General features: G+C 36.3%; 1 protein-coding gene across 5 annotated transcripts in view; it reads left to right on the top strand.

The window, feature by feature from the left end:
• The window catches only part of FAR1 (fatty acyl-CoA reductase 1), a 96,519-nt gene that overhangs the window by 21,352 nt on the left and 51,588 nt on the right, over positions 1–23,579 (top strand). Inside the window, exon 1 of one of the 5 annotated variants that reach the window (XM_072619369.1) lies at positions 5,020–5,866. The exons of 2 other annotated variants lie outside the window; for them this stretch is intronic. The gene's annotated coding sequence lies outside the window, so the exon portion shown is untranslated. Of the gene's footprint in view, positions 1–5,019; positions 5,867–9,820; positions 9,843–23,579 lie in introns of those variants that run through there. 2 more of the 5 variants (XM_072619370.1, XM_072619367.1) reach the window with 2 other exon arrangements.

The following is a 23,579-nucleotide window of genomic DNA, read 5'->3' as shown; positions in this document are numbered from 1 at the left end:
ATAATTCATGAATGAGAGAAGATACATCTATTCCTTTCTTTTCCTTCTGTTTGTTCCTCTAAGGAAAATGATCTTTGGATCAGAAAGAACCAAACCAAATTGAACCAAATCTAAGTCAGTACCCAAAATAAGTAGTGAGATAGTAGTGTTAGTTGCCCTTGATGAAGTCAAGACCCCAAGGCCAGATAACTACGTTCTAGGGTACTGAAATCGCCAACAGAAGTGATTGTTGAGCCATTGTCAGGGATATTTGAAAGACAATAAAGAATGGGAGAGGTATCACAGGTTTGAAACATTTACCATTTTCTACTTTTTTAAAAACGGGAAGAGTGGAGTTTGTAAGTTTATAAGGTTAGTGAGATTGATTTCAGTGCCTATCATTAAAAAAATTTTTTTTGGATAATTGTTTTACATCACCAGAAGTTTTCCTAGTATCCCTCCTCCCCTTCCCAAAGACTTATCTCATATTAAAAAATTTTAAGGAAAAAAAAATTTTAAGGAAGGAGACAAAAAAAATCAGCAAAACTGATCAATTCACCAAAAGATTATGAAAATATATACAATGTTTCACACCTATGGACCTCTCACTTTTGCAGAAAAATTAGATTGGTGGTTTTTTCTCATATCTTGTCTTGGGCATACTTCTTTTTTGTGATTTTGCAGCATTCATTTTTTAATTTTTTTGGTTATTTACATTTAAATTGTTGTAGTACTTGTGTATATTTTTTAACTGGTTCTATTTACTTCAGCCTGCATCAGATCATGTAAGTCTTTCCATGGTTCTTTGTATTGATCATATTCCTTGTTTCTTACAGCGGGTAATATTCCATTGCATTCATTCCCACAGTTTGTATACCAATTTCAATCCATAGACATCTACTTTGTTTTTTCTTGCTACTACACAAAGTGCTACTGTAAATGTTCCATAAAATACTGAAAAGCACATATATTCCTGAGCAGTCCCGTTTAGAAGATGCCATAAGTCTTAGCTCTTGTTTCTCCAACAGTTTGTTCCAATTTTATAGTTTCCCTTTTGTTTATCCTTGTATTAGATTGGTCAAAAATTTAATGAGTGACAGTAAAGGTTCCTACTGTTGTTGGGTTACTGTATATGTTTTCTTGTAATTCAGTTAATTTTTCCTTGACCAATTAAGATGCTGAAGGTATTCTGGAAGTATTTTGCTAAAGGTAAATGCTATAGGCATATCCTGGATCATATTGATATTGGATTTTTGTCTGTAGCTCCTTTCATCATAATGTAATTTCTGTGTTCATGTATTTGTTGTAAGTTGTTTTTATTTTATCTGATATTTTATCTGCAACTCCTCCTTTTTTTATTTTTGGATTCATGTGATGTATCTGTATTTTGTTCCTCTCTCATTGTTTTTTTGTGAACATCTTTGCTTTTTAGGTGTGTTTCTTGTAGATAACATATTGTGGAGTTATGCTCTCTCATCCAGTCTCTTTTTTTTAATTAATTAATTCACCTTTAAAGTTATGACTTAGATTTAACAGATACCAAGGCTCTTTAGAGACTATACTTGGTATCTGTTATTTTTGCTTAATTTATTCACAGTCCTTTTCCCATAGGCTCTTTTCATCTCATCTTCAAGCTCTCCCTCTCCCTTTTGTCATCCTTTTCCTTACCTTTGGAGTTTTATTTATTAATTCTTTTTTTCCCTTTTACTTAGTTCTAATCTCCCCATTCCTTTTCCCTTTGAAAAAATCAGCTTTTATATTCTGTATTTAATTCCATTCTGTATTCTGTAACTGCCTGTATGTTTCTTTGTCTCAGAGTTAAGTTTAGAAGTTCATGAGTTCAGTTCAATTTTCCATTCTTAGTTAAGTTTAAAAGTTCAGTTTCCTTGTAGATCACTGTAATGGAAAGAAAACTGTTATCTCTATACCACTAGTTGCCCTTGTATAATGAGAAGAAATCTGTTATGTATCTACCATTAGTTATCCTTGCAGGTGGACTAAGTCAGGATTTCCTACATCAAAGGAGGGCTTGTTGCTAGCCACCTTTCTGATTTCAGGCTAATCATATTGTCCCTCCTCTCTTCTTGTGATGCTTCTGATTTTGTAACTAACCATTGTTTTCTATCAGCGATGCTTCCTATTCTTTGTTCTCTTGTACTTTCTAAAACTACATGAAGGATAGTAAATCTTACCTTGTGTTTTTTCAGATAGCTGAGGAGCTGAGAGACCTCTTTTATGGGTAACTGCTAGCCCTGCCAATAGGTTGAACATCCTTAGAACTTAGTGCCTTAGTTTGCCTTAATTTCAATTTTGAAAATTGGCGATTGTGAAGGAATTGGAGGTGGGAGTCTTGTCCTTGGAGCAAGCTTTTGAGACTCTCTTCAGAGTGCTCAGGTGGAATTTTCATGATACGTGTTGGGGAGGGATTTCTTCCCAGAGGATTGCACTAGAGATCTGACATTCCCTTCAGTCCCAATTGTTCTAATCCAAGGTAAGTCCGCATATTTTTGGAGAAATTGTAATTTTGTTGGTGTCCTGTCTGTGTTTAAGTGTGACTGATTGGCAATAATTGTTCATAGAAAACACAGGAAATCCCCCTAAAGGATCAGTGCCTTTGCAGGGAAGTCAATATGGAATGCTTGGAGAACTTTTTTCTTCAAGGGAGGCTCCCGGTTCATGTTGGGAGGAATACTGAACCCTTGGAAGAATATTTCTTCCTTCAAGGGGTGGCTCTTGGTGCAAACCCAGAGGGATAATCAGGTACACTTCCCATTTAAGGAAGGGGTTGAGGAAGCCTGGAAACAGAATCTTCCTAAGTGGAAAAATGGGGTGACTAAATTTATAGCAAAATTACCCACCTCTCTCTGTCTGTCTGTCTCTGTCTGTCTATATATGTACTATCTATATCTGTCTATATGTATGTCCCAGAATTTGACCTAAAAATGGGACTTGCCTTTGTGTTCACTGATTTTATTTAGTTAGTGTCTTTGTATTTGTCTTGTCTTATTATCTGTGTTTTGTAAGCCAAAGTAACTTTTTCCTGGGGCCTGGTCAACAAAAACTATTGTCTTCAGAAAAAAAGGTTTCTTTCTGTCTTTTAATTCTGGCCAGGTTAGAAGTCAGAGAAGAGACAGAAACAGATAAGAGAAGGATCTTCTGTTCCCAGTTTACAGAAATTTGTGGCATCATAAACTAATTCAAGACTAAATTTATGACTTAAATATAATTTCTCTGCTGTGAATTTCCAGATTGTGGTTTGAATGTTTTTATAAGTGCTAAAACATTTTAGTGAGTTTTGAGGTAATTCTATAGAATTTGTTGGACTGTGAAAGTTACAGGGAAGTAACACCTAGATCTTTTATCATTCTTTGTCTGGAAAGTGACAAATTTATTGTTTTAGTGTAGGGGGAGATAATTTCACTTATTAGAGAAAAGGAAAGGGAAGCCAATTTGAAAGTAGTATTAGTGAAACTTCAAAGTAAAAAAAAAATTGGGTTGCAGTAGCACTTAATCAAACTTGCCTATTATTAATTCTTTCTCGGTTCATGAAAAAGAGAAAAGTTTGTGTAAATCAGAGAACAGCTAAAAAGTAAGTTTTTTAGAACATCTGATTAGATATTTGGGAGTTTTACAAATTAAAATTAAGTATAAATTGATTTAGAAAGAAAATTTCAAATTGATGTGTTTCAGAATTCAAAATTTGGCTGTAATTATATTAGACTCTTTGATTCAAGTATGGTTATTAATTAGAGTAGATTTCATACTTGACAAGGAGAAGATGAGGTTCCTACTCATTTGTAATAAACTTTGTAGAAGTGCTAGGTGGAATTTGGGGTTAGATCCACTGAAACCACATGATGCTCTGCTTTTGTTCAGTCTATCCCCAAAATTAGTTGGTGAATCCATATTTTGTGCCCTAGATGGTATAAGAAAGGGTATATGTGATCTCAAGAGCATTGCCACAGATGTATATGAGAGAGAGAATAAAGGGAGGGAAAAATCTGCTCCTTGCTCCACAGAGGGGTTATTTCCCTAAGAGGTCTTCCTATCCCTTGAGACCCATCCCTAGACTATACCTCTGTAAGCCCCAACTATAGCCCTACCTCTCTCAACTGTTCTATACCACAAAACTGAGAAGGGAAAGTCAGTTTGAGAAAAGTTTCAGAGTCAGTTTCTAATTTGAATGTGAAGTACTGGGAGTACATGGCCCTTGGGAACACTGAGGTTTTGATTTTGTGATTTTATGTCCAGATTTGGTATGGTGAAGGTTTGTCCTGAAACCAAATAATAATGCATTTTGAAATTAAGGAAGGCACAGTGCGAAAAGAGCATGGGTCAGTTACTTCAATCTCTGCCTCAGTTTACTAATTTGTAAAGGGGATAAAAATAGTACCCAGTTCCCAGGGTTGTTTTGAGAATTACTTGATTATGAAGTGTTTAATAAAACAAGACTTGGTATGTGGTAAACACTATTTAAAATGTTAATCATTATTTTCTTTAATTGAATTCAGTTGCTTCATACTGGATAACTCTGTATTGGGTTTTAAATATGATTAGTATAAAATACTAAAGGTGATAAAATTAATGATTTTCTATGTAAGATAATTTGGAAATAACATTTACCATTGACTGGTAATAAGTTTTAAATTCATGATATTGTGAATATTGCTGTCTCTAAATTTTCTTATAATGTAACTCCTGGGAAACTACGATATAAGAAAGTTAAGAGAAAGAATAATAAAATTTTGTCATTGGAGAATTAATTTCTTTTGATTTCGATAATGTGAAATTATTAATTAACTTCTTAGAGGCTGTTGTCATAATGTTAAAACGTATCAAGCATTTAATTAGGCATATCTTAAAAGGGAAGAATAATCAAGGGGCAGCTTTGTAAAATCTCCTTATTTGTAAACTTGTTTTGTTCCTTGGGACCATGTGCTTGGGCAGGATCATAAAATCTTATCAGACCTGTGAAAGAACTTGTGAATTTATTTCCTGAGAAAATAGGATCCCCTCTTTGTAAAATGAGGGAGTGATGATTTATAAGATTGTTTATAGTATATAAAGCAAGTTTTATCTTGGTTTTTTGGTTTAATTTGGTTATCATGTATGAGAATTATGATACTATATTAAATGATATCTTAAAACTACTTCTTGAGCCAACTTAGTCTCAAATTCCAGTTTTAAGATTTGTTCTTTAAGGGGTAAATATATAATATCTTAAGAGCTGAATATGTCAGTCTGGAGATTTATAGTGCTTAGCCAATGTTTTGTGTTTTCCCCTCTCTGGATTTTGAGTGAACTATCCTATATTCACTGTGTGGAATTCCGCAATATGATTATTTTCTTAATTTCTAATGATTAATTTTTACACTAATATGACTTTGAAACTTAACAAAAGAGGATGTTGCATGATTTGTTTTTTAAAAGGTCTGGAAAATTTTTATTGCTAGTTAACTTACTGCATCGACATGAGTGTGATAATAACTGTATTTAGTGAAACTTTGCTATTTGAGGTGAAATCTCATGGGATTGTAATCTGATATGGTTTTGAGTCTTGAAGTCAGGCCTAATTATCTGAATGATCATTAAGTCAGTAATCCATCATTTGAGGGAAATGCCACTAGGGAGTGCTACTACTCAAGGAAGTCTAGCCTGAGAACTCTTATAGATGAGTGGGAAAGGTTGAGGGGATGATGTTGGCGTGGACTAAGGTAGGATCCTCCTGACTTCATTTCTCCATTGTGTTATTTCCTTTCCCAATCTATGTTTTCCACCTGGTTAATCCTGAGCCTGGCTATCATAACCTGTGAATGATGTTGAATTTGCTACGATTGACTACTCCAAATGATAAATACGACTCTTACCTGCAATGAAACAGAACTAAGTATGTATTATCCTATTATACATATATCCAGTCATTCTGTGCCCCTAGGCATATGTCTGGAGGGCCATTTTTGATGTCGTTATAAATTCCTTCCTGTTTCTTCCTCTCGTAGCAAATTTCTCTAACCAGAGCAGATAAAACTATAATTTTTTTCAATATAATGAATCTTGCTGTTGCAACATTCCAGTTCTTCTGAGTTAGAAGTAAGGATACAATAGAAAGAACTTAGTATTTTCAGTGTGACTTGGTAGGCAATTTCATATCCCAACTAAGTAAATGAGTTTTTGGACTTTCTGATAGTTATATTTTTGTGTATAAGATTAGGTCCTTGAAATATATAATTCTTTCAGGATGATATGGGAATGTCATTCTCTTAAGGGGGGAAATTAAGACAAAGATGCATAATTTTTTTAAGACGAAGATATAAAAATTTTCTAATTAAATGAAGTAGTAAACTTATGTATATGATTGACTTCGAAATGTTTCTAATCAGAAATACAGGCCTTTGAAATAGGTTCCTAAATTAGACTGAGGATTTTACAAAAAGAATTTTATTAACCAGAGTTAGAAGGTTGCACTAAATTGTATTGAATCCAAGTCACTTGCGGAGATTTTGAAATCTGTCAGTAACAGGAGTCAGTATGATTCTCTGCAAGTGACTTGGAACCAGAGAAGCAGATCTTCAGGAACTCCTTCAGAGTTGCCTTAGAATGAGACCTCTTCCAGATGTCTGAAAGAAGATGTTTCCAGGAATCAGATGACTCCATAGATGATGAAATGTTGATTAAAATAGATATTGGGAGTGGATTACTAAGCTACAGGGAGATTTGATGTTAGTTCCTATTGATGATTATTATTGTATTACTTTGACTTTCTTTGTTTCATTGTATCTCTGCTGAATTTTCTTAGTTATCTGGGTAATCTTTTAATCTCCTCTTTAAAATTAGTCCATGGTTCTAGATATTCTTACTATAGCTTGTGCTGTGCTTAGTTTTCTTGTTCTTACATTAACTGATTAGGAGAAATTGTTACTAGCCTTCATAAAATTCATCAAGTGATAGCAGAGACACAACTACCCATTCCAGCTGACCCTCCCCAAAACCCTCCTCTTTGTTCATGTGGCTATACAGAAACTCCCTCTTGGCCACTCTTGGTAAATGGACTCTTATTTCCCTCTGTCTTATTCTTTTTAGACTTTACATTAGTTGCTGTGTTAAGCCTGTTCTGAACTTGCACCATAAAAAAATGTTAATATGCACTACTGATAAAGGTGATGTTAAAATATCTTATAGAACTATGATACAAATAAAGTGATTCATAGGAAATAGGTCTCTTTTGATCTAAGCAGGGAATTGAGAAAATCAACTATTGATTTTGTATTTGATTCCATTCTGTAATTGATTCTGTTCTGTAACTGCCTAAGCTATGTTTCTTTGCCTCCACTGCTATAGAAGTTCATGAGTTCAGAAGTTCAGGTTTCTTCTCTGGGTTAAGTTTAAAAGTTGATTTTCCTTGTAAATCACTTCAATGGAAAGGAAACTATTATCTCAGTACCACTAGTTGCTCTTATATAAATAGAAAAAAATTTTGGAGGAATGAGAAGGAGAATGCTCAGTTGGGGAAATCAGAAAAGGGTTCCTGGTAAAGATGATGGATACTTCAGTTGAGTCTTAAAGGAAGAGAGGTAGGAAAAATGCTCTATAACCAGCCGTAGTCTCTCCCCTGATCAATACTGATCCAAGGATCTCTTCTACAATGACCCCAACAAATAAGCTGCAGCTTTCTATAAATTGTAAATCAAGTTCATTTGTCTTCCTTTCATTTACTTCTTTTTCAAAAATAAGTTTTTATTGGTGTCTTCTGTTTCTTACATTGTAATAGTTATCCCAAGTAACCCTCCATGTCTCATGGAGCCATCATCCAATGTAACAAATAGTATTTTTTTGGAGAGAGAAAAAATTAACATAACTGAACAAAACATTGAAAAAGCCTGAAAATGTCCATCAGGTAATACCTGTAGTCCTCCTTCTTCCATGAAGGGTTGGGGTAGGAGTATCTTCTCATCTGTTGGGGTGGGTTAGGAGTATCTTCTCATCTCTTCATTTAAGTCCTGCTTCACTTTTCTAATTTTGTTGCATCCCTTTTAATTTTTTTTTGAGGGGGGTTGTCATTGTTGTTTCTGTTTGTATCACAGCAGTTGCACATTGTTCTTTTGGCTCAGCTTACTTCACTGTGCATCAGTTCACATAGCTCTTTTCCATCTTCTCTATATTCATCACAAACATTATTTCTTATTAGCATAATAATATTCTGTTACATTCACATACCACAATTTGTTTAGCCATTCATTCCCTATTGATGGATGTTATCTGTTTTGTTTCCAATTCTTAATTGTCACAAAAAGTGTTGCTGTATTTTGTTGTATATGGGGACTTTCTTCTTAATGGTGGCTTATTTGGAGCCTCTGGTTCAGTGCAAATAGACATTTTAGTCACTTTATTTCAAATTGCTTTCCAAAGCAGTTGAACCATTTCACAGCCCTATCAGTATTGTGTTAGTGTGCCTGTTATTCCACATCCTCTCCAACACTGAATATTCCCATTTTTTGTCATTTTTGCCGATTTGCAGGGTATGAAGTGAAACTCCAGGGTTGTTTTGATTTGCATTTTTTTATTATTAGTGATTTGGTGCATTCTTTCATGTTGTTGGGAATACCTTTCTGTCTTCTTTTGAGAATTGTTTGTGCATATCCTTTGATCTCTCACTTATTTCTATTTGGTTCGTAAATTTTATGTAATGGTCTTCTCTTTCCTAGTATTATCTGTTTCATTAAGGGATTATACGTGTTTAAGTTATTCAGAAGTTATTATAACTCAGTAAATACTCATCTTGATGTAGTGCAAACATTTATTAAACCCTAACAGTATATTAAAAACAGTATATAAAAAGAGCATGATATCTAATTTTGGTGAAATTCTTTTATTCTGAAAGGATGATTAGTCACCATGTAGAAAAAGAAGCTATAGTTACAGAGAGCCAAAATGACGTTATAGTGAGCAGCTCATGCTAAACTAATCTTATTTCCTTTTCTGTTAGATAATCAATCAACAGACATTTATTAAGCACTCATTTTATATGTCAAGGACAATGCTAAGCACTGGAGATACAAAGGAAGGCAAAAACAGTCCTTGTCCTCAAGAAACATATATTATCATGAGAAAGACATACAGATAACTAGATATATTCAAGATAATCTAAATAGTAGATGGAAGGTAATCTGAGAGGGAAGGATACTAACAGAAAGAGACTAGCAAGGATCACCTCCAAAAGGTGGGACTTATGCTGAATCTTAAAGGAAGTATTTTCTGATAGTGTTGCTGAATTGATATATTAGGGAAATGTTATATAGTTTAATTAGATCTTAGCAAAGTATTTAATAGTGCTGTGCTATTCTTGCAGAAAAATGACGTGGTATAAGCTAGATGATGATACATTTGGATGGGTTTTGACACTGGTTGCCTGGCAGATTCAATGAGTATTTGTTAATAATTTAGTGCTGTCTTAGAAGATCTTGAGTAGATTCATCCAGGGAACTGTGCTTGGTTCTGTGCTCTTTTAATATTCTGTATCAATGTTCTGGATGAAGATAGAGGAGGCACCTTTATTGCATTTGAAAGTGACACAAAACTTGGTAGCATTATGTGTGTGTGTGTGTGTGTGTGTGTATGTATGTATGTGTTCGTCCTTTGTTGCCAAAGAAGACCATGCCATCAGAGAAATGATGACATGACTTGCACTTGACTTTGTTTTGAGTGAGGGAGGGCTGTGCAGGTCACCAGCCTCTCTTCTCCTCCAGAGCCATCTGAATCCAGTGACCAGATATTCATCAGGATGACTGGAGATGACCCAGGATGAGGCAGTTGTGGTTAAGTGACTTGCCCAAGGTCACACAGCTAGCAAGTGTCCAGCGTCTGAGGTGAGATTTCAACTCAGGTCCTCTTGACTTCTGCACTGGTGCTCTATCCACTGCACCACCTAGCTGCCCTGGTAGCATTATGTAGCTACTAGATGACAGGTGCAGGATCTAAAAAGATCTTCACAAAGTTTACATTTGATTCTAAAACCAACAGGGAACCCCTGGAGCTTACCAAGTAGAATTGCTCTTAAAGAAGATCACTGGCAGCATATATAAGATGAACTGGACTAAGGAGAGAGACTTGTGGCAGAGAGTCTGGGAAGTTTAGTGCACTGAAAGTGCCATTACAAGTCAACAGTTTGATATCCCATATTAAAAAACTCAACCTAATAGGATCTTGCACAATATTCTACTAGACATAGTTTACGGGAATAAACAGATGATAGCTCCATTGTACTCTGCCCTGGTCACACTGCATTATATTATTGTGGTCAGATTCAATGTTTTCAGAAGATTATCAGTAAATTGCAGTGTCTGGAGAATGGTGACCAGGCCATACCAGAAGCAGTGGAAGGAATTGGAGATGTTTAACCTGGAGAAGAGATTATTTAGAGGTACATGATAGTTGTCTGTGATTTTGAAGGAAAAAGGGTTCTTTTGCTTGGCTCCAGAGAATAGAATTACAAGCAATGGATTGAAGTTGCTTAGAGGCAGATTTAGATTTAGTATAAGGAAAAAACTACCCTATAGTTGGAAGTGTACAAAGTAGAACAGGCTTCCTTTGGAGCCATACACACAAAAAACCTTATCATTTATTGTCTATTTCATAAAAGCATTCTGTTGGGCAAACAAAATATCACTTTAAGAACAGTCTTATTTTTCTTAAAACGATATAAGATTCTATAACAGATTTGACTAAAGTTTGTTCAATATCCATTAAATAATGATGTCAAGCAAGGTTCAAAACCCTTAAGCTATTTGCAAAACCTGTGGAGGACTTGGTGTATGGAATGTAATAGATGAGGGACTCCCAGTCAGTGATGATGTTGTTTTCATAGATCACAGAAAGTACACACTTTGCATGAAGCCCTGGGATGCTGTAGTGACTCTTCAGTGACATTCATAATCATTTGCAAAAAAAAATGACCCAGGCAGCTACACTGGAAAAGTAAAGTGAGCAAACAGATGGCATCTAGGTTACTGCATGCATTTGGGTAGGAAGTTCATTGAGTTAGTCCATATATATATGTATTTGTGTGTATATCTGTATGTCTTGAACAGGTGCCAAACATCTTTGGGGGATTTATGGGAAGAAATGAATAAAAAAAATTACATAAGATGAGAAGACATGCATGGAGAGATGACAGTTTGTGCAGCTGGAGGGAATTTCCAAATCATGATAACAGATCATTGAAGTAACATTTTGCAAATAACTTTTTAAAAAATCCCCAAGATACTGCTTCCAAGTACTTTCCATACTACTTTCTCTTGCTTTAGAGGTTTCATGTTGATGGACTTTGAGGTAAAGAAAGAATACAGCACTCAGAAATGAATGGTTTAGGAAAAAAGTCCGGTTGAATTGTGGAAATGCTACATTACTTTTAAAAAATATATTTTTGCCTATGGCTTGAAAATACATTTCCCTCTGCAAACAGATGGAACTGACTTATAAATTCAATTACTAGTCTAATTTCTGGAATTGTTTAATGTTCTTTTTTTCTTAGGCCCTTTTAATTACTTCCTGTTTTATTTTTTAGCATTTACTAAGCACCATTAAGCTCTGCATTTAGAAAGATAATTTTGCTTAAAGTAGACTCAGTTCCAGGCCCTACTGTTAATGAGATTTTAATTCTTAACCGAATTTAAAGTACGCTTTTTATTTGTCTTTTGTTTTACATCACATTCATTCCTGAATATATCACTCCCCCTCCCTTACCCAGAGAGTGACTTGAAACAAAAATTAAAAAAAAAAAAAGGAAATGAAAAAAGAAAAGGGGAGCAGCTCATTAAAATTAATACATAGAACATAGCTTACAATATATAAAATATTACACACCTATAGTCCCTTATCTCTGTAATTAAGGGAAGGAAATGCATTTTCTCAACTCTAGAATATGTTTTTCTAGAAATAATAGAAAACTTGTTATTGCTCAAAAATCTAATTTTTCTTAAAATTTCAAGCAGATCTTGAATTTTTATAGTGACCTTTTCCATTTGATTGTGTAGTACTCTATCTTCTGTCCTGAGTTTGAGTGAAGTTCTTTACTTTGTGAGTTACTAATTCTTCCATGATACTGCAAATATAAAATAATATAGAAAGTGGTACTGTAGTGATATGAAAGAGTTAAGGAACTTTTTTTTTAATTACCAGGGAGCAACCTAAGCATTGGAAAAAAGAGATTCCAATGAGTAAAATATTGTTATAGCAATGTCTGTGTAGGCAAACAAAGTGGCTATTATGTGCTCCTCAATGGGTGCTTATAACAGCTTTGGACACTAGGACTGTTTATTGAGGGAAGAAATGTTAGCTAAGATGGCATAGCTGTTCTCTGTCCTTTTTTAGATAAAAAAAAAAATGCTAAAAAATGCTTTATCAGCTTAATTTTGAAATAGGAAGAAGGAAACTTGGTATAAGGTCGTAGAATAGAGATGATTTTCTCAAGTGTACTTTTACCACATACTGAGTTTGAGCTTTAACCTTGGTTGGTGCTTGAATACCTAGTCTAATATTGTTCTTGTCAGGGGAGATTTAATTTGATGTATGAGTTATTAAAAACGTAATTTGTTTTTGAAATTATAGTAAAAAAATCTTATACTTTGACATCTTTTCAGAGTTAATACCAGGCAGTTCTCCACTTGATGAGTAAGATTGCTTTATCAAATCCTTTGAGTGATACAGATATAACTGTGAGGATGAAACTAGATAGTGTTAAGACGTAAAACTCATTATCTTTGTTAACCTTTTCAGACTAAAAAGTGGATGGGTGAAAGTGGGAGCAGATTATGCCCACTCTTAGGCATGCATTGTCTCAATTAGTGCTTTTTAAGTGTGTACCTTTTGAACTGTAACTACTTTAATTCTCCCTGCAACCCATCCATGCCCTCTCATCCTGTGTTCTTCTGATATCGTGTGGATATAGCACATTGACTGTCTAATTTTTGACCTCATTAAAGAAAGCAAACTGCCTGTTCCTTTTCAAGTTATGATGCTATTGTAACAATACATTTTCTTTTTCAGAACATAATAGGATACAAATTAAAAGTACTGAAGGTTTCTAAACAAGATGACACCTCCTTAGCTCGACACTTATTGTCATACCGCTTTTACTAGTTGCTGTCTTCTTGTGTTCAAATCATCCAACCCACAAAGGACTCATTAAACAAAGAGCCATTGCTGTTCTAACTCTAAAAAGATAACTTCAAAAAATAATGTTTTGAACTTTATTTACACAATATGTAACACACAGTTCCATGAGGGCAAGGCTGGTTCTTACTTTATTTTTGTGTTCTCTAGCCTATCCTTTAAAAAGCATTTTAAAATATATTCTCTCATTTAAGTCTTACCATGAAGTTAAAGAATGTAGACCAGATATTGTTACCCATTTTATGAATGAAAAAAAAAACACTCTGAGCCTCAGGTGAGTAATTTGGAATTATTTTTAGAGGAAGAAATGGTATTCTCATTCTTCAGGTCACATAACTATAAGATACCATACTATATACCACTTGGAAGATGTTAAGAATAATTTTCTTAGTGCCCTTATAGAGTTATCTTATAAAAAGTACCCAAATTATTAGTAGAAAAGATTGTGTCTTGGGAGCTATATTCCCTAATACCTATCTTTATACCCTGCTTATATATAGTTCACTCTTCAAATAGCTCATTCAGAGCTTTCTATTGGCTAGACTTTTGATGTGAGAAATCTTTAATGGTTTTAATGTATTAATGGGAAAAATACCTTGTTGGAAGTTAGACGTGGTGGTACATGCCTGTAGTTCTTGCTATTGAGGAGCTGAGGGTGGTTGGGAATTCTGAGCTGCAGGGCTAAAAATATTTGAGTGTCCTAACTGAGAGAGCTCCAAAATGGTGAGCTCTCCCAGAGGTGATGGCCACCAGGCTGCCTAAGCAGGGATGGACTGGAGCAGATCAGAGAAATGAAGCAGGTGAAAGCTTTTGTGCTAGTTGGTGTTGGGAATGGGACTGGTGAGTGGCCTCTCTACTTCCAACCTAAGTGAGAGGAGACCCAGTGTCCTACCACACCCATACCCCTACTGATAATGCAGAATTTTGTTATAAATACCAGAATAAATTTTTTTTTTTTGTGATCAGTGAACACAATAGGATCTTGATTCTCAGTGTCTTTTAGTTTATTGTGAAATGATAAAGATATGGTCTGTTTTCGAATATTGCTTGCCTATCTCTCCTTTTCTCCTGTCAACACCCCCATCCAAAATGACCTAAATTTTATGTAGAGATGACTCTTAAAAAGATTCAGTATAACTTGGAGAGTAGGCATAGAGGTTGGGAATTGTTGAGAGAACCTCAGTCACCTTTGGAGGACACAGCAGCATTGAGTATCTATAGGACCCAGTTCCCCCCCCACCTTGCTCCCTTCCTCTTCTCAAAGTTTACAAACAGGTTGGCTCTTCCGTCCTCTCGCAGTTGTCTTGTCTCCAGCGTGCTCCTGCTCTTATGTGCTTGCTAAAGTCTAGTAGCTTTTCCTATTTTTGTTCCTTCTCAGCCATTTCTATTCCTTTTGTATTGGGGAATGGTGAGGCATATGGTGCGTGCAGGAAACGTATAACAAAACTGGGAGAGCAGCCCTTGTCATGTTAATGTTTTCTCATTTTGCAGATGAGAAAACGGGCTTAGAGAGATTGTGACTTTCCTGATTAGGTTCACATACTTAATAAAACCGCAGAGACTTAAATTTGATACAAAGCTTCTGATTATTCTGGCCCTCATTCTTGGATGAATGTGCATCTCTCTCCCCCCCATCTCTTGCTTACTTCTGGTCAAAGATAGTGCTTCTTAGATTTTGCTCCAGTTCAAAGGATCTCCTAGACCATTTACTTCATTTATTACCAGCTGTTATTACACAACAAGCAACCCCCAAATATGATTCTCTAAACCTTTCCTATTTTTCTTTGTAAGGTAAAGAGAAGAAATCTCAGGAGAATGGGTTGGGTTAGAGCTAAAGTATTTTAGTACAGATTTGGGAAAGGAAGTAGAGGAAGAGAATGAAAGGTAGTGTTAGATATAAAGGTAGAATTAGAATTAGGCAGGCAGCTACTAGAGGAAGACTATTTCCAGTTTCTAAATAAGACAATTCATAAATTGCATATATTTTAAGGCCTGACAGGACTTATTTGTTTTGTGATGAGTCAGGATGCTTGTGTTACCCAGCGTGGCTCAAAGCCTTTCTTTAGAAGGCCTTGCAACATGCAGGCTCTACAATATGCAAATTATGTTTTTGTTTCTTTTATCTTCTTTAAAATACACACTTTCTTGTTATTATATGTTATGCCTCTTAGCTAGTATGAGTTCATATTCTTCTGGCTATTGAATCTGTTAAAAATTGCTGCAGTCTTCAAACTTTTCCCAGGGCAAACACTGGAATTGTTCAGCCTGTGTCTTCTTTTAACTATCTTTCCCTCAAATATCCCTTTATCTAAAAGGGAGTGGTTATACTTGGAAACAATGGAATTTAACTCTGTTGTTTTTATACCTGTGGAGTTAGCTGCCCAGCCATCTCTTTACAAGCCTTAAACTCACACATAGTCAATGTGTTTTTCTTTCATTATCTCTTCATTTCTTCTGACTCTACCTGCATATGATCTTTTTAAAAAAAACATCCTAATGTAAATTAATTACTTTAGAGTAGGCTTGCACAGCTGTGGCTTGCAGGCTGCCCAAAATCTTTTGGCATGCCACAAGTGGCCTACAGGCAGCAGATTGTGCAAGCCTACCTTAAAACTTTACCAAACAAGTGGTCCAGATTTCTGCATTACCACATTTAAGGGTTCTTCAGCTAGAATTTCATGTAATTTGTGCCTTAAAGTTTTCTGCAAAACCTTTATGATTGATTTGCGGAAAAGGAATAGGAATATCATATTAAAGAATGGCACTCAGGTACAAATAGAAGTGTTAAAGTTCGTATGGAGTGATTGTGTATTCCAGCTTCCTTTTTCTTCACTATCCTTAATCTCCTTGATATATCTGTATCTACATCTACACCTATACCTACACCTACATCTACCTGAGAGTTGTATTACTGGGTCAAAGGGTATGTACAGTTTAGTGATTTAAAAATATATATATAAATATATAAAATTCTAAATTGTCTTCTGAACCGATTGAGCCATTGGTCCCATCAGTACTGTATTTGTGTGTCTGTCCTCTCCAAGCCTATAATTGTCATTTTCTTCTTCTCTCATCTTTTGCCAACCTGAGGACTGTGAGGTAGAACGTTAGAGACAGTTTCATTTGCACTTCTCTTGTTATTAGTGATTGGAGCATGTATTTCATATGGTTGTTAGTCAGTAAATATTTATTAAGTACTTACTGTGTGCCAGGTACCGTGCTGAGGCTAAAAGAAAGACAGGCCCTGGCCTCAAGAAACTCACTGCATGATGAGGCAACAAGCAAACAAACCTATACAAACAGGCTTATACACGATAAAGAGGAAGGCAATAGAATTTAGAGGAGTTAGGAAAGCCTCTGTGCAAATGGGGAAGAAGATGGGCATTTAAGTGTGGACTTAAAGGAAGCCTGGGAAGCCACCAGGTGCAGATGAGCTGGGAGAGCATTGCAGGCATGGGAGATCTCCAGAGAAAATGCATGGAGCCAAGAGTTGTTCGTCTAACAGTCAGGAGATGAAAGAGTATCTAGTGGGAAATGAGGCAGAAGAAGACTGCCAAGATGGAGGAAGCAAAAGTGTGAAGGGCTTTGAATGCCAACAGAGGATTTTGTATTTGATCCTATTTAGTGAGTAGGGAGGTTAACATGACTGAACTTACAACTTAGAAAAGCCACTTTGGCAGCTTAATGGGTAGAGTGGAGGTGGGGAAAGAGCCTTATGTTTCTTCAGTTGAGAACTGGCTATTGTTGCCAAATCTAGTGACCTTTTTTTAATCCTAATACTTAATGGCAGCCTTTGAATCCACCTTTCTCACCCTCTTCTCTTACGTACAGGATGGATTGGAGAAGAGGAGGTGGATGAAGGAAGGCTGTTCTTGGCTGATGCCAAGTAGTAGAACAGATGAAGAGTGAGGAGAGCTTGAACTGTGATAGCTGCTATGAGTAGAGAGAAGAGGATGGATGTGAGAGATTTGGGGGAGACAGAAATGACAAGTGAAGCCAAAATATATCTCTTGAAAATGGAGGTCAAGCTTTTGTAGTTCAGTGCTTTAATTAGACTTTTAATCAGTAACTTAGAGCAGGTTGTTAAATACTCACAGACTTAGAGCAAATTATCACCATTTCTGGTAAGGTGAAAGGAAATATTTTAAATGATCACTTTTTTTTTACATTAAAATAATTGAGTTTGTCATACTCAGGGATGACATATTTTTAAAACTTTTCTCTTGCATTTCTTCTGTGGTAGGTAACAGGACCTTGGCTTTATTGGTAGTAGTTGCAAATAGTCTAGTTACAGTATGTTCAAGTTTTCTAGTATAAACCTGTATTAAGGAAGTTTTGTAAACATATTCCCTGGGGTGCGGATGGATCAAACTGAGAATTAGAGGTGGGCGGAGTAGGCAACCAGACTAGGGAAAGGCATCAGCTATTCACTGCCTCTCTAGTCCCTCTCAGCTCTGCCAATTACCAAAGAACTAGGGGAATTCCAAAAAGAGAAACTTATAGGATGTCAACTCAGGGCATGATTTAAATGAGAAAAACTAGTCAGAGCCAGGATATGGCACTGTGGACAAAGCTTGAAATTGTGCCTCCAGTGTTATTGCCCAGAAGGGATTTTTCACCTTCACTGTAACATGTATATTATTATAACACTATTACAAAGTACATGCAAAGCAGATCTTTCTGGAATTCCAAATATGTGGTTATAAAAATAAAAATTTAAATATCCTTTGTGCCCTGCATGTTGCCATCTAGGCCAGGGGTTGGGGAAACTCTGTCTGTGGGAGCATGTGGTAAAAAGATAATGGTAGACTGGGCCTTGTAGTTCAGGGACCATATAACTCTCAAAAAGAAAATCTGTGACAGAAAATAGTAAGCCAAAATTTCACATTGAATCTGATTTGAATTTCCTTCAGCTAAAGCAGCTAGGTCAGGGATGAGATCTAAGCCTGCACTATGTTAAGGTGAAGGGGAAAGATGAAGGGGAGGTGGCTTTGCCAGTAGTGTACTGAATATCTGGAGCCCAGTGGGTACTAGATTAAGAGAGATCTTTCTCATTTAAGAGGAAAACCTGTGGCCCCCTGGACATAGAACTGAAGTTGGGTAAATAGCCTTACTCAACTGAATCTAGAAAGCTAGAGTTTGATTAATGTAGTGTAGTGTCTTACCCAAGCAGGATGGGACTAGCCAAATTACAAGGCAAGATTTAGAGGAAAGATTTTGTTTAGTGTTGTAAGAGGAGGATGACTAAGAAAGATTAAGGCCTTTTTTCTTAGGAGAGAAGGGAAAAGTTTGTATCCTCTCTGGTTATCGTATTCCAGTAGTAAGGACTCAAGGTCACGCGGAGTAGTGCTAGCAGGAAGTGGCTAGTAAAAGTGAACTGGAGAAGGGACAAACAAACAAGTCAAGATCAAGAACTTGTGCTATCTGTGAGAGTAAAAAGTGCTCCTGTGGTGCTCTCTTCGGCTTTAAAGAAATTTTTTAGTGTGGTCTTCATTTCAGTGCAGTGAAAAGAGTGAAATTTTCAGTCACTGGGTCCAGAGTCTGAATCCTGGCTCTGCTGATTACTAGGTGTGTGGCCTGGGACAGGTTGTTTTAACCTGTCTGGGCCTCAGTTTCTTCCCTTATAAGTGAGGGAGTTGTACTAGATGACTCTAAAAGGTCACTTCTAGCTTTAGAACTATGAACTTAGCACCGCAGTTTTTTGGCCCCTCCAGATATCTGGTAAAATAGGAAACCCAGAAGCCACCAAAGTCTTCCCAAGCACCCAGCTGAGAGCTACCCATTTTACCTGTAACTGTTAAGAGTGCAAACCGGCCTTGATAGTCTTTAGCATGTTATTTTATGTGACCACAAAATGATAAGACATGGCTGTCAAAGTGTGCTATGGTGGTTTCCACTTAGAACCAGAAATTAAAGTATAATTGATAAAGAGTGGAAATTAAAAAGAAATCATTTTAGTACTTAGAGGGAAAATAAGAACATGTTTTGAGTGGTATTGAAAGGATTCAGTAAAGGCCCCAAAGGAGGAGGATGGGAGCAAATCTGAAAATTATCCTTTGATTCAGTAAGGGAAAGGTGGGAAGGACATAACTACAGTCTTGCCTTTGGAAGTGTGTGCATGTGTGTGGGTAACATTCCTGGAAAACAGAAGAAAAGCAGAGAACACAAATATTTGGTGCATATTGAAAAAACTCTGATCTTTTCTGGCTGACAGTAGCCGCAGACATTCTGGCAGTGAAGTTTATTAACACCTCTGTTTTCCCACGAAGCCACATCACTGACTCTGAACACTTGGGCTTAGAGTCCAAAGGACTTATACTAGGCTTTGAGGTTATGATTACAACACAAAACTTGAGTTTTAAAGGCAAACAATGAAAAGATGCAACAACTCTATGTGGAGTTCTTCACAGCAGTTGGATGAACAAGCACCATGAAGTATCCAGTCAGGTACCAGCTGCTCCACAAACTTGTACACGTTATGCCTTGCATTTATTTTTCTCCACTGTGAAGAGCCACGGATGCTGAAAGTGAAAATCATGGGAATGCCTGAAGTTGCCAAAGTTAAAAAGGTCAGTGTTGAGGACTGATCATATATGCCCTACTGTTTGAAAAAAGATCACTCTTTTCACTGAAATTTTTCTATGTGTGAACCTAAGGCCAGAGACTTTATAAGCCATTATGGGTCATGAGCAAGTTCATGAACAAAGGAATCTGCACAAATTTTAAAAAATGAACTTCTGACTATCCAATTCTAATTCTAATAAGGGAGCAGCTAAGTGGTGCAGTACATAGAGCATAGAGCACCAGTGCAGGAATCGGGAAGACATGAGTTCAAATCTCACCTCAGACACTTGACACTCATTAGCTGTGTGACCTCGGGCAAGTCAATCTCAATTGCCTCATCCTGGGTCATCTCCAGTCATCCCGATGAATATCTGGTCACTGGATTCAGATGACTCTGGAGGAGAAGTGAGGCTGGTGACCTGCACAGCCCTCCCTCACTCAAAACAAAGTCAAGTGTAAGTCATATCATCATTTCTCTGATGGCATGGTCTTCTTCCACAACGAAGGACAAACACACACACACACACACACAATTCCAGTAAGAAAGAAAAGGAGACATCTGAAGAAGTAGGACCTTTAAAATTCAATTCAGCAAAAATTAAGTGCCTTAAAAACAGCCCTTGCCTTTAAGGATCTGGGGAGGGGATTTGGGGGGAGGATGTTTATGGGAGGACATAATGGGAACAAATAAGTACAAGGTATAGACGATGTGCTTTCAAAAGGGAGAGAGTGCTGTTAACTTGAGGGAATCAGTACAAGCCTCACCTAAGAGATAGTACATGAATTGGAAGGAAACTCGGAATCATGTGAGCCAGAGGTAAGGGAGTACCTTCTAGATTTAGGGGCAGGGGTAGAGGAGTAAATACTTTAGTGTAGGTTTAGAGGCCAGAAATGGGAACATTGTGTGTAGGGAACACCTAATAGGCCAATTTGGAATTGAACTTAGGGGAAAACTAAAAGGTAGTTGGGAGCCAGATTATAGAGAGATTTTGAAGTCAAGTTGAGGATTTTGTCAGTGTTTCCCCCCTATAGACTTGATGGAGCTGCTAAAGATTTTTGATTAGGGGGTGACATGGTCATATCTGTGTTTAAAGAATATCAGTTTTGTAGGGAAGATTGATTAAATAGGAAAAAGACAGGAGACAAGGGAGACCAGTTAGGGGTTCAGACTGTGTGAGGGGTTAGAAGGGTAGGATTTGAAAGATGTCATGGAGAGAAAATTGACAAAACTTGACAGTTGATTGGATTTTGGAGTTAAGTAAGAGGGAAGCCGCAAGGATAACTCCAAAGTTGTGAAACTGGATGCTATTGTGGTACTATCAATAGAAACAGGAAAATGTTGAGAAAGTGACTTTGAAATTGACATGTTGAGTTTGAGGTGTCTAGGAGACTGGAGTTCAGGAAACACATTAAGTCTGGTTGTTTTTTTAAGGTGATTCATTAGTAGAAAAAACCCATTCTTCCAAAGCTGATCTGTAATTACAGCAGCAGCTCTGTGATTTAGTCTTAGATAATTGTCAGAGGCACTGAGAGGTCACATGACTTACCTCAGAGTCATCCAGCCTGGACTTGTTGCAGAAGCAGTTCTTGAACCCAGGTCTTCCTTACCAGTTCTGTTCCTCCACACAAAAAGGCTGGATATATGGATAAAATATATAAGAAGGATAAAACCACAAACCTATCGGACTAATGTTTGGAAAGGTTAATGACTTGAGTCTTGGAAAAATGCTAAGGACAACAATAAAGGTTTTCTTTTTGAGCTGTGTCCAAAATAAGGATCTTACTGTTCAGACTAGAAAGGAACAGCAAGCATTCTAAAAAGGGAATCCAGTGAAACTGAAGATAAATGAGGAGAGAAGAGGAGCACCAGGACTTGGACAGGTTGTTATCTTTCTATCTGTGTTGTTGAAGGGAGCTCCTAAACTGATGAGATTTCTGATCCATTGGAGCTTTATAGACTTCAAAGTGTTTTGATGCATTTGATGACAGCTGTGTGAATTAGGCAGAACAGATAGTAACTTTATTTTCCAGATGATAGAATCACAAATCTCAGAATTCATTTTGTTCACTTCCTACCTTTCCCCATCCTTTTTAGAGTTGAGGAAATTGGGACTCAGTTAAATTAGAAATTTGGCTCAAGGCTAGTGAAAATGGAAGCTGGAATTAGTACCCATATCTTGAGCACACTTAGTATGATGCTTATCTGCATTCGGTTTCCTGTTTCTAACTCAGAGCCAAAAATAGGTTAACCAAGAAAGAGTAAATCATTATTTCCTTTTGCACATGGTGCAAACCTACTAGGTTGTTAGAATAGTAGAATTCCATATTGTGTAGAAGTTACAGATGACACAGAACTAGGATAGATTATTTTTCTGGAATTAATCAAGCTAAAATTAAGATGTTGAAATTGATCTGTAATTCTTCAGCAGATTTTTTTAAAAATCTCATTTCTGTTGTTATTTCTTCCCCACATTGTAACCCATTCATGCCTTCTTATCTTGCATAGTTCTTATCCAAGTGTTAGCACAACTCCTGGCTAGGTGATTTGCCTGACATGCAAGCTCTAAAATTTTAGAGATAACAGTTAACTCTCACACTTTCCATCTGTTATCACATCTTGCTGTCTTTATAAGACTGACTCACTTCCTTTTCATATATGTTTTTGATAATGTATTTTATACTTCTCTTGTGTAAGTAAATATTTGGGATAAGGTGCAACCTATCCATGTCCTACTGTTCACCTTTCCCTTTTGGTTCACCTGTACTTTTGAATTTTCTGAAATCACGGTGGCAGTTTTTAAATTTTTATAGTTATTCTCTAAGTGTAGTTAATTGTAGTCGAGAATGGTGCCAAACCCCAGTTGTTTTTCAGTTTTATTCATCTTTTTGTACATTATGAAAGTCCTACCAAAGTTCCAAAACCACCACAAAAATTTACAAAAGATCCAGAGATTTGGAGGAGCAAACTGTAGGTGAGTGTGTGACCATTCTTTTATTTTGGGGATCACAGTTTTTTTCATTTTTGGATTCACCATAGAGAAACTCATGGAAGATGAAACAGATTTCTAATAAACTGACCATTTTTTACTTTGTTTTATAAAATTTTAATCTTATTTTATTGATGTCTTAGTTTTTATAGCACTTTCATTTCTATATATAGCTTTCTCTCTCCCCTACCCAGAACATTCCTTGGCAACAAAGAATAAAAAAGAAAGAGGGCAAAAAGTAGTTTGGCAGAACCAAAGAACCCTTCAATTGGGTTTGGCGGTGCTACTTGTCATGCTTGTCCTCTGTCTCTGCAGAGAAAACAGGGATATCCATTTTCTTATCTCTTAATTGAGGTGGATTTGTTATTATAGTTATACAGAGTTCAATTGTTTTCCTTTTCATTGGTGTAATCGTGTCAATTATTTTCCTGGGTCTGCTTTTTGTATGAGTTAATTCATTTAAGTCTTCTAGTGTTTCTCTGAATTCTTCATATACATTGATTTTTAACAAAGCAATGGTATTCCGTTACAGTCACATGTACTTCACATTAATTATTTCCCAGTAGGCTGGCATCTACTTTATTTCTGATTCTTCTCTACTTCAAGTGCTACTCTGAATATTTTGATGTATATGACCCTTTCTGTTACTGACTTTTTGGGGTTTATATTATTATCAGTGGGCTTTCTGGATCAAAATCTTTTTTTTTAAAGTATCACTGATTTCTAGAAAGGTTGTCTTTCCATAGCCTCTCCAGCACAGACTAATTCCTCCTTTTGACCTCTGCCATTTTTCTGGGTAAAAACCTCAGAATTGTTTTATTTGCATTTCTCTCATTAGTGATTTAGAGATGTGTTAAAATATGGTTGTCAGTAGTTTGATAA

This window comes from Notamacropus eugenii, chromosome 6 (assembly GCF_028372415.1).
Source record: "Notamacropus eugenii isolate mMacEug1 chromosome 6, mMacEug1.pri_v2, whole genome shotgun sequence".
In the NCBI taxonomy this organism is placed as follows: Eukaryota; Metazoa; Chordata; class Mammalia; order Diprotodontia; family Macropodidae; genus Notamacropus; species Notamacropus eugenii.
The sequence above is the reverse complement of the archived record's forward strand: the minus strand, read 5'-3'. Positions and strand labels throughout refer to the sequence as shown.